Below are 12,445 nucleotides of genomic sequence, written 5' to 3' on the forward strand. Positions count from 1 at the left end.
TCTCAGCTCACTGCAAGCTCCGCCTCCCGGGTTTACGCCATTCTCCTGCCTCAGCCTCCCGAGTAGCTGGGACTACAGGCGCCCGCCACCTAGCCCGGCTAGTTTTTTGTATTTTTTAGTAGAGACGGGGTTTCACTGTGTTCACCAGGATGGTCTCGATCTCCTGACCTCGTGATCCGCCCGTCTTGGCCTCCCAAAGTGCTGGGATTACAGGCTTGAGCCACCGCGCCCGGCCATTTTTAAATTATTTCTAAATAAAAAGTTAATAAAAATCTTGGGCTGGGCATGGTGGCTCACGCCTGTAATCCCAGTACTTTGGGAGGCTGGGGCAGGTGGATCACTTGAGGCCAGGAGTTTGAGACCAGCCTGGCCAACACAGCTAAACCCCATCTCTACTAAAAATATAAAAATTAGCCAGGTGTGGTGGTGCACACCCGTAGTCCCAGCTACTCGGGAGGCTGAGGCAGGAGAATCGCTTGAACCCTGGAGGCAGAGGTTTCAGTGAGCCAAGATGGTGCCACTGCACTCCAGCCTGAGCGACAGAGTGAGACTCTTTCTCAAAAAAAAAAAAAAAAAAAAAAAAAGAGAGAAAAGATAATAAAAATCCTCTTTCTTTCATAGAACAGCTCTTCAAAGGTTTGAGAGCAATTACATTTATTCTATTCTACTTTTCTATCTCACTCATTTGTTTGCTCTTCACTCATTCATTTATGCTTTGATAAATATTGATTGAGCACTTGCTTTGTACTATGCCCAGAGCTGGGCACTATGGAAGTGGTGGAGAAGAAAGTCAATTCTACCTGGCTCTCATGGAATTCAGGGGCACTTGGTGGAGTCCAAAGGTAATCAAATTATTCTACAAGTAATTGCATTATTTCTAACTCTGATAGGGCTATGAAGTAAGAATCAGGGAGGGTGGGGTGGTATAAGAGAGCCTGCCACAATGTTCTGAACCTACTAAGTGGCCCCAGCATTTAAGGTTGTAGGGGTGCAAAGGGCAGTGTGCCAAAGAGATTAGCATTCCTTTATGAAAAATCTCTTGGCGGAGGGGAAGGATTTCTAAGCCCAGGTGAGCAGCTTTGGACAAGCCGTTCCATTTGTCAAGTCGTTCCATCTGCTTCCTTAAATGTCACAAAGTATTGAAGAGAGATTGCCTGGGCTTGAATGACAGCTGCTGTTTCCTAGCCATGTAGTTGTGAAAGAGGATAGCAGAGCCTTGGTGCCTTCATGCAGATTGAGACCCTTGTCCCCCATCGATCACAGCTATGCCTGATGGCATGGCTATGGCAGTTGGGTCCGTTGCCACACAATTTCAAGCCTGGGCCTCATTTGAGCCCAGATGAGTCCTGGGAACAAAAACTCCAACAGGAATCATGCCAGTTTCTGTAACAGGATTTGCCTTGCAACCTAGATGAGAAGACCGATTCTTTAGAGTCATCAGCATGTATTTTTTCCCCAAGAAAAATAGCCATTAAATGTGGGGGTGGATTTGAAGATCAAGCTGAGAATGTGCATGTGAAGCCTAACACTTAGAACATAATATGCCTCCAACAAATGGCAGCTATCATTCTTTTCATCAGTGATACCAAGGTGGGCTGGGTGAAGAAGAATGAGGCGGCTGAGGATGCTGGATATTTAATATCTCCAGGGCACTGTCAAGGGACAGGGGACAGGGCTCCAAATGGAAGAATGAAAGAACTTTCTTTCTTTTCTTTTTTTTTTTTTTTTTTTTGAGATGGGATCTTGCTCTGTTGTCCAGGCTGGAGAGCAGTGATATGATCTCGGCTCACTGCAGCCTCCACTTCCTGGGCTCAAATGATCCTCCCACCTCAGCCTCTCGAGTAGCTGGGACCACAGGTCTACATCACCATGCCTGGCTAATTTTTTATTATTTATAGAAATTGGATCTCCCTATGTTTCTCAGGCTGGCCTTGATCTCCCGGACTCAAACAACCCTGGCACCTTGGCCTCTCAAAGTGTTGGGATTACAGGCATGAGCCACTGCAGCCGGCCAAGAACTCACTTTCGCCCATCTCATAGTTTTGCTTGTCATGATCATCTAGTATGCTAAACAGTCAGTACTCGAACTCTAGTGCAATATTATTCATTCAATGAATGTTTATTGAGTGCTTGCTATATGACAGACACTGTCCCAGGTGCTGGGGCTACACAAGTAAACAAAACAAGTAAACACTTAGCTTCATATTTCTATATACCATGAGAGTTTTCACAGTGCTTTCATGTCAATGATTTCATCTGTTCCTCACGATAATCCAATGAGATAGGTACTATTATTATTTCCATTTTATGGGTGGGAGAATGGATATATCCAGAGGTTAATTAATTAGCTCAAGAGTGACAGAGCCCAGGCCCCCAGGCTGTAGTTTAGTGCTCCCTTCACCACACACACATTCAGAATGGCCACCATCCTGATCTACTTCTTGCCAGTCTCCCTCTTGGCAGTGGGCCCCCAGGACTTTCCAGCCTGACTTCTGCCTCTGGACCCCACCCTCCTCCCCCACTTTCTCTAGATCTTGTCTCTGCCACAGCAGTCCAGTTGATCAGTCACCAAGGATTTCTGAAACATCCAGCACCATGATTTTACCATGATTTCCCAAAGGGCTACTTGGGTCTCAGTCATCTCAATCAATCCAGACCAGCAGGCTGGACTACATTTTCTGAGGTGTTGCAGCTATGCAGAATTGGTTGGACTGTTTGCTGAGCCCCTCTATGGTGGTGCTCTGGGAGGACGCTCTCCTGTGTTCAGATACCTGGTGCAGAATTAGAGGAATTGACAAAAAACAGTTTTGGATGCCAGGTTCCCCATTAGGAGTTTGACTCTGCACTCCCTCAGATTTGGTGGCATGTGCTCTCCTGTTGGTAATACACTTCCTGTGACCTGGAAATCCTACTGCTATATTCCTTAGGTTTGGCCAGACTTTAAAACCTGCCAGATCATTGCAACTTAAGCAACTTCTAGGAACATCTCTTTACCAGGTGTTATTTAGGGAATGCGAGAGATTTAGGTCTGCTCTGAAATGGTACATTGGCACTATATAAACTTTCCCAGTACACAAAGCACTCAGGCTTTTGGACATGTTTTCTCCTATTAAGTCATATAAATAGCTTAATAAAACAGTATTTGGTTAAAAACTCTTTGATTTCCCCACTGAACGATGGTTACATTCAACTCCAAGAAAACATGGAAAGTGCAAAGGCTTTGGAATTAGATGGATCTGTTTTCAAAACATTATTCCACCTCTTAAAGCTGTGTGACTCTAGGCTTCTTACTTAACCTCTCTGAGTGTGTTTCTATTACACATACCATGCCTGTAATCCTAGCACTTTAGGAGGCCAAGGGGGGTGGATCATTTGAGGTCAGGAGTTTAAGACCAGCCTGGCCAACATGGTGAAACCCCATCTCTACTAAAAATACAAAAATTAGCCAGGTGGTAGTGGTGCATGCCTGTAATCCCAGCTAGTCCGGAGACTGAGGCAGGAGAATTGCTTGAGCCTGGGAGACGGAGGTTGCAGTGAGCTGAGATCACGCCACTGCACTCCAGTCTGGGCAACAGAGTGAGACCCTGTCTCAAAAAAAAAAAAATGCAATTGTAATATTTTCATGTACTGTATCTACAATAAATGGAAAATAGGACAATAACAGACATACAACAGGGACTCAGAATTAATGCATCTCATAACGCGCTTTAGGAAGAAATAATAACAGATGCCAGTTATAGAGCACTTACATGTCAAAAAACATACTCAGCTGGGTGTGGTGGTAGGCACCTATAGTTCCAGCTACTCGGGAAGCTAAGGTGAGAGGATCGCTTGAGGCCAGGAGTTGGAGGCCACAGTGCACTATGATGAGTACAGTGAATGGCCACTACACTTCAGCCTGGGCAACAGTGAGGTCCCTTATCTAAAAAAAAAATTCACAAGGTATTACAAGGATAATCTTCTTTAATACGCACAGTAACATTTTAGCTAGATGCTATTATAATCTCCACTTACAGATATGGAAACTGAGGCCCAGAAGGATTATGAAACTAAAAATTAAGTGGTAGATGCAGAACCTATTTGGTTTGGCTGTAGAGCCTGCATGCTTTATCACTAATTCCCTATCTTTAGTGCTTTGCACAGGAACCAAAGAAGTACGTCTTTTAGGAAAGTCAAATCTTCCTTCTCCTCTACCCAACACTCTCTCCACTCCTATTCTCTCTTTTAATCTTAGGGACACTTAATTTAGGAACCCTTTTGTTGAAATATCTGGAATTGATAGCCTGGCTCAGTCCAATATTTTAACAATTCAGTGTAGTCCACATACACTCAGGTGAATGAGTTTAATTTTAACAGTTTATTGAAAATAAAACAGATATACAGAAATGTGCATAAAACATGTATGTAGATTTTAACAAATCGTTAGAAAAGAAATACCCATGTAACCACCAAGAAAAATCAGAAATAAAACACTAGGATGCCACAGAAGCCCTCTGTGGTTCTCTTTTTAATCAAAGCTCTTCTCTCATCCCCAGGCGGAACCACTAGTCTGACTTTTATAGGAATAGTACTATACTTTCTTTTAGTTTTCGATAATCTCTGTATGCATATTTAAGCAATATAGTTTAGTCTCACCTTTGTTTGAACTTTATATAAATGGATCCACACCGTAATTTTTTTTTTTTTTTTTTTTGAGACGGAGTCTCACTTTGTGGCCCAGGCTGGAGTGCAGTGGCGCAATCTCAGCTCACTGCAAGCTCCGCCTCCTGGGTTCACGCCATTCTTCTGCCTCAGCCTCCCGAGTAGCTGGGACTACAGGCGCCCGCCACCACGCCCGGCTAATTTTTTGTAGTTTTAGTAAAGACGAGGTTTCACTGTGTTAGCCAGGATGGTCTCGATCTCCTGACCTCGTGATCCGCCCACCTCGGCCTCCCAAAGTGCTGGGATTACAGGCATGAGCCACCGCGACCGGCCCGTAAATTAAAAAAAAAAAAAATCTTTATTGTGATATAGTGCGCATCTTTAAAATTCATCCTTTGAAAGTGTACAATTCAATGGTTTTTAAATATATTCAGTTATATGACCATCATCACAATCAATTTTAGAACATTATCATCACCACAGAAAGAAACCCTGTACCTATTAGCAGTCACTCCCTTTTCCTTTCTCCCCCCAACCCCTGGCAACCTCTAATCTACTTTCTATATCTGTGGATTTGTCTCTTCTGAACATTTCATATAAATAGAATCATACAATATGTGGCCTTTTGTGTGAGCATCTTTCGTTTAGCATAGTATTTCCAAGATTCACCCATGTTGTAGCGTGTAACAGCACTTCTTTCCTTTTATCCATTCATTAATTGATGGATGTTTGAGTGGCTTCCCCTTTTTGGTTATTAATAATGACACTATGCACATTAGTATACAAGTTTTTGTATGGATATAGGTTTTTGATTTCTTTTGGATATTCACCTGGGAATAGAATTGCTGGGTCATATGGTAATTCTATATTTAACCTTTTGAGGAAATTTCCAAACTATTTTCCAAAGTGACTGCACCATTTCACATTCCTGTGAGCAATATTTCAGGATTCCAATTTCTCCATATCTTTGCCAACACTTATTATTATCTGTCTTTCTCATTATAGCCATCCTAGTGAGTATAAAATGGTATCCAATTGTGGTTTTCATTTGCATTTCACTGATGACCAAATAATGTTGAGAATCTTTTCATTGGCCGTTTGTATATCATACGTATTCCCTGGAGAAATGTTTACTCAGATCCTTTGTCCATTTTAAAATTGTCTTTTTATTGTTGAGTTGTAAAACTACTTTATATATTCTAGATAAAGATCCTTCATCAGATATATAATTTCCATATGTTTTCTTTCATTCTGTGGATTGCCTTTTCCCCTTCCTGACAGTGTCTTTTTTTTTTTTTTTTTTTTTTTTTTTTTTTTTTTGGAGACAAGGTCTGGCTTTGTCTCCCAAGCTGGAGTGCAGTGGCGTGATCTCGGCTCACTGCAACCTCTGCCTTTCAGGTTCAAGTCATCCTCCCACCTCAGCCTCCTGAGTAGCTGGGATTACAAGCACATGCCACCATGCTGGCTAATTTTTGTATTTTTTGTAGAGACGGCTTTCACCATGTTGGCCAGGCTGGTCTTGAACTCGTGAGCTCAAGCAATCCCCAGCCTTGGCCTCCCAAATTGCTGGGATTACAAGTGTGAGTCACCATGCCCGGCCCTGACAGTGTCTTTTGATGCACAAAAATTTTAAATTTTGTGAGCTGAGATCGTGCCACTGCACTCCAACCTGGGTGACAGAGCAAGATTCTGTCTCAAAAAAAAAAAAAAAAAAAAAAATTAAATTTTGATGAAGTCCAGTTTATCTGTTTTTGTTGTTGTTGTTGTTGTTGTTGTTGTTGCTTATGCTTTGGTGTCATATTTAAGAATGCTTTACCTAACTCAAAGACACAAAGATTTACTTCTATGACTTCTAAGAATTTTTATAATTTTAACTTTTATTCTTAGGTCTATGATCCATTTTGAGTTAATTTTTATACATGGTGTGAGGTGGTAATCCAAATTCATTCTTTCCATGTGATATCCATTTGTCCCTGCACCATTTGTTGAATGGACTTTTGTTTCCCCATTGAATGGTCTTGTCATCCTTGTCAAAAATTAGCTGACCATAAATGTATGAGTTTATTTCTGGACTCTCAATTCTATTCCACTGATCTATATATCTATCCTTATTCCAGGACCACACAGTTTTGATTGCTGCAGCTTTGTAGTAGATTTTAAAATTGGGAAGTGTCAGTTCTCCAACTCTGTTCTTCCTTTTCAAGATTGTTTTGACTATTCTGGGTCTCCTGCATTTCTTTTTCTTTCTTCCTTTCTTGTCTTTCTCTCTTTCTTTCTTTCTTTCTTTCTTTCTTTCTTTCTTTCTTTCTTTCTTTCTTTCTTTCTTTCTTTCTTTCTTTCTCTCTCTCTCTCTCTCTCTCTCTCTCTTTCTTTCTCGCTCTCTCTCTCTCTTTCTTTCTTTTTTTTGAGATAAGGTCTCACTCTGTCACCCAGGCTGGAGTGCAGTGGTGTGATCTTTGCTCACTACAACCTCCACCTCTCGGGTTCAAGCCACCCTCCCATCTCAGCCTCCTGTGTAGCTGGGACTACAGGCTCAGGCTTGCACCACCATGCCTGGCTAGTTTTTGTATTTTTAATAGAGACAGGGTTTCACCATGTTACCCAGGCTGGTCTCAAACTCCTGGGCTCAAGTGATTCGCCCACTTCGGCCTCCCAAAGTGCTGGGATTAGAGGTGTGAGTCACCACACCGGGCTCCCTGCATTTCTGTATGAATTTTAGGATCAGCTTCTCAGTTTCTACAAAGAAGCCAGCTGAAATTATGCTAGATGCAACATTGAATCTACAGATCAATCTGTAGATTGCCATTTTATCAATATTTGGCCCTCCAAACCAGGATGATCAAATGTCTTTCATTTATTTATATCTTTAATTTCCCTCCACAATGTTTTGCGATTTTTAGTGTAAGCTTTACACTTTATTTGTTAAATTTATTCATAAGTATTTTTGATGTTATTGTGGAATTGTTTCCTTAATTTCATTTTAGATTGTTCATTGCTAGTGTATAGAAATACAATTAAATTTTGTATAACAATCTTGTATTTTACAATCTTGTTGAACTCATCTGTTAGTTCTCATAGTTTTTCAATGGTGTCCTTAGAATTTTCCATGTACAAAATGATGTCATCTATGAATACAGATGCTTTTATTTCTTCCTTTCCAATCTGGATGTCATTTATTTCATTTTTATCTTATCTAATTTCCCAGGCTAGAACCCCTAGTACAGTGTTGAATGGAAGTGGCAAGAGAGGACATTCTTGACGTGTTATAACATTGCTTTCTATTTAACTAATTTCTATTTATCATATCATTTTTAAATTTTATTGGGCTTATTTTCTCTGCTTTCTTACATCTTGAGATGGACAATTAATTCATTAACTCATTAACTCATGGATTTTCATCATTGTTTACAGATACAAGGGTGGGTTTTTTTGTTCTGTTTTGTTTTAGACACAGGGTCCGGCTATGTTGCCCAGGTTCGTGCAATCTTCCTGTCTCAGCCTCTTGAGTAGCTGGGACTACAGGCATGCAGCACTGTACCCAGCTCCCACAATTTTTGATATAAGTATTTCCATTATTGTTCAGCAAAAAATATTTTTAATTTCACTATCATTGTTCTTTGACTCATCAGTTATTTTAGAGTATGTATCTTGGTTTCCAAACATACTGACATTTTCCAGTTATCTTTTTATTATTGGTTTGTAACTTACTTGCATTGCAATCAGATTTTAATTCTTAGAAATTTGTTGAGGACTGCTTTCTGGCCTAACATATGGTCAAATTTTATAAGTGTATTGTATGTGTATTCTGTAGTTGTTGGCTGCAGTATTCTATACATTGACTATTAGTTCGTTATTAATAACATTGTTCAAAAATTCTATATCCTTAGAGACATTTTTTGTCTCCTTGATCAACTACTGAGAGAGGTGTGGTAACACTTTCCATTCTAATGTTATATTTGCTTATTTCTCCTTTGGCAAATTAATTTTTCCTTTATATACTTCAAGGCTTTGTTATCAGTGCATAATCATTCAAATTTTCTAAACTTCCTGGTGAGTTGAAACTTTTATCATAATAAAATAACCTTCTATATCTCTCATAATGCTTTTTGCTTTTAAGTATATTGTGTCTGCTATGAATATAGCTATACAAGTTTTCTATCTGTTATATATTATTTGCATGATTTATCTGTCTCCATGTTTTTACTATCAACCTACCTGTACCCTTATATTTGGGATTTGTCTCTTTTCAACAGCATTTAGTTGTGTTTATTAATCCCATTTGATAATATTTTTTAATTTGAGCATTTAGCTCTTAAAATCTTTTATGTTTTGTAACTTAAAAAATCCTTTTATTGATACATACTATTTATACGTATTTATGGGATACATGTGATCTTTTCATACATGAATACAATATTTAATGATCCAGGATAATTAAGATACCTATCACCTTGAACATTTGTCATTTCTTTGTGTTGGGAACATTTCAAATCTTCTCTTCTAGCTATTTTGAAATATATAACATATTGTTTTTAACTATGGTAACCCTATTGTGCTATTGAACACTATAACATATTATTTTAATCTAAGCCATTAACTGATCTCTCTTCAACCCTCCCCACCACACACACTCTTCCCAGCCTCTGGTAACAATCATTCTACTCTCTACCTCTGTGAGATATACTTTTTTAGCTCCCACAGATGAATGAGAACATGCAATTTTTATCTTTCTGTGCCTGGCTTATTTCAGTTAACATAATGACTTCCGGTTCCATACATGTTGCTGCATATGATAGGACTTTATTCCTTTTTTATGGCTGAATAGTATTCCATTGTGTATATACACTCCATTTTCTTTATCCATTCATCCACTGATGGATATTTAGGTTGATTTCATATCTTGGCTATTGTGAATAGTGCTGTAATAAACCTGGGGGTGCAGGTATTCATTCAATACGCTGATTTCATTTCCTTTGGCTATATATCATATGATTTCTGGATGGTATGATAGCTCTATCTTTCGTTTCCTGAGGAACCTCCCAGCTGCTCTCCATAGTGGCTGTACTAATTTACATTCTCAGCAACAGTGTATAAGAGTTTTCTTTTCTCTGCATCCTTGCCACAATTTTTAATTTTTGTCTTTTGATAATAGCCATGCTAACTGGGGTCACTGTGGTTTAGATTTGCATTTCCCTAATGATTAGTTGAGCATTTTTTCATATATTTCTTGGCCATTTGTATGTCTTTGCTTGAGAAATGTCTGTTCAGATCCTTTGCTCACTTTTAAATGGGATTACTTGGGTTTTTTGATGTTGTGGATCATAAACATTTAATAAAATTATTCATATATTTGGGTTTAAAGCTATAATTTTATTTTGTGCTTTTATTCATCCCATTTATATTTCTTTTTTGATTTTAAAAAAATTGAAAATTTTGTGTTGATTATTCAACTTTTTCCGCTCCCTACTATCAATAGCTTGGAAATTTACATCCTGTTGCTATTATTTTAATAGCCACATACTATTAATTACTAGATATATAATTACCTTATCAGAATGTAAATTTAATAAATACCTAAATAACTTCCAATATGATACCAGCCCCTTAGAAAAGTTGAAATCCATTTAAGCCCCTCCTGACATTTTTTTCTGATTGTATGATACATTAAGTTTATTTTTTAAAAAGGAGAATAGATGTTTTTCTGATTTCTTCTTCTACCAATGTTCTCTTACATTGCCCACGTACTACCACTTTCTTTGCTCTTCATTCCTCCCTGTATTTATTTCTTTTAAGGTCATGTTCCTCCCGAAGAACATACTTAAGAATTTCCATTAGCTTGGTTTGCTGGTTACAAAATCTCTGTTTTGTTTGTCTAAAAATAACTATTTTATCCTCTTTTTGAAAACTTTTGTGAGTGATGCTGCCTTTAGAATGCCAGGTTAATATGTGCAGCATCTCCCACAAGCACCCCCATCCAGTCTTTGATATCCGTGAGCCAAAGCCCGAGTTTGAAGTGACCATATGCTCTCAGAAACCTTGGTGGAATAACAATGCCTATCTGAATAGGTTTGATGAAGCACTTATATGAGATAAGGATGGAAAATTCCTGGCACAGAGGTTGAAGGCAACAAAAGGGAGTTATTATTCTTTCAACTGAAGGCATTGGCTCTGAACCTTCAGGATTTGAAGGGGGTTTTTTTTGGTGTGGTTTTTTTTTTTTTTTGGCAATTGGAAAATGAAATGTGGTCTCCTTAGAACCACCAGAGCTAGAATTCTTGTAATTGGAAGCCCCCTTACCCCCAACCCCTCTCCTATAATACGAGGCCAGAGATAAGGTATGCTCTGTATCCAACTGGAGCCAGTTTAGCAAATGGTCCTCCAAGCCCTATATGAAGAGACTTCTGCTTGGTTCTGATGACCCAACCCAGGCACCTTTACAAAATCAAAATTTTTTGCACAGCTCTGAGATACAGTCTTCGTCCTTTCTGATGCCACCAGGTCCAACTGAAGAACACCTGATTTGGCGATAAAGCCAATTTAAATGCAGAACAAGATTCTGCTTAGAGGCCAGGGTCAGATGTCATAGTATTGGGGAGCAGAAGCAAGAGTCTGAAGAAAACCCCTAAGCTATTACCAGCATCACCCCCGACTGTGTGAAGTAAGCAACCTGCCTTCTCTGCACCTCCAAAATTCTCCACCCACCACCACCGCCATTCCAGTGTTCCATCCACAAGAGAAAGGTCATGCCCCTGAGATGAAGGTGCTTTGTCTTAAAATGTAGATTGTTTACTCCAAGGAGTTCTAGGTATTGGAGTTGGAAATAAGAAGGCAGAAAGAAGCAGGTAAAGTACCTTGGCAGGCTGAAGCTGAACCTAACAGCAGCTGAAAGGCATCAGACTGTTCACTCACTTCCAAACACCAGAAGTCAAGAACAAGCAACTCCTTTGCACTTGGGCAGTCCAAGTGCACGTGGCCTTGACCCCGCAAAGTTCCCACAGGAGTCTTTTAACCACACTTTACATGAGAGAAGGAAGGCTTGCTTCCCCAGAACCAGAAGTAAGGGAAAATGGAGTGCTGCAGGCTGAATTATGTTCTCCCCAAATTCACTGTAGTCCTAACCCTCAGTACCTTAGAGTGTGACTGTATTTAAAGACAGGGCCTTTAAGGAGGTAATTAAGGTAAAAATGAGGCCCTTAGGGTGGGCCCCAATCTGACTTGTGTCCTTATCAGAAGAGGAAATTTGGACACACTGAGAGACCCCAGGGGCACATATGCACAGAGAGGATGGCCATGAAAAGATTCAGCAAGAGAGCAGCCATGTGCAAGCCAAGGAGAGAAGCCTCAGGAGAAACCAACCTTGCTGGCACCTTGAAGTTGGACTTCCCAACCTTCAGAACTATAAGCAATACATTTCTGTTGTTTATAAACCACCCAGTCTATGGTATTTTGCTATAGCACCCCAAACAGACTAAGACAGCACTGTAACAAATTATCACAAACTTGGCTTAAAACAAGAGAAGTTTAATTTCTCACAGTTCTAGAAGCCAGAAGCTTAACATCTGTTTATCTGGGCTGAATTCAAGGTGTCAGTAGGACTGTGCTTTATTCCTTGCCTCTTCCAGTTTCTGGTGGCTGCTAGTATTCCTTTGCTTATGGCCACATTACTAATCTCTGGTCATTGCCTTCTCTTCTTGGTGCACCGACTCTCCCTCTCTTATAAGGGCACTTGCGATTTAGATTTCAGTCTGCCCGGAAAATTAAGTCGAAAAGCCTTAACTTAATCACACCTGCAAAGACCGTTTTA

The sequence above is a fragment of the Macaca fascicularis genome, chromosome X, assembly GCF_037993035.2.
Source record: "Macaca fascicularis isolate 582-1 chromosome X, T2T-MFA8v1.1".
NCBI classification, from domain to species: Eukaryota; Metazoa; Chordata; class Mammalia; order Primates; family Cercopithecidae; genus Macaca; species Macaca fascicularis.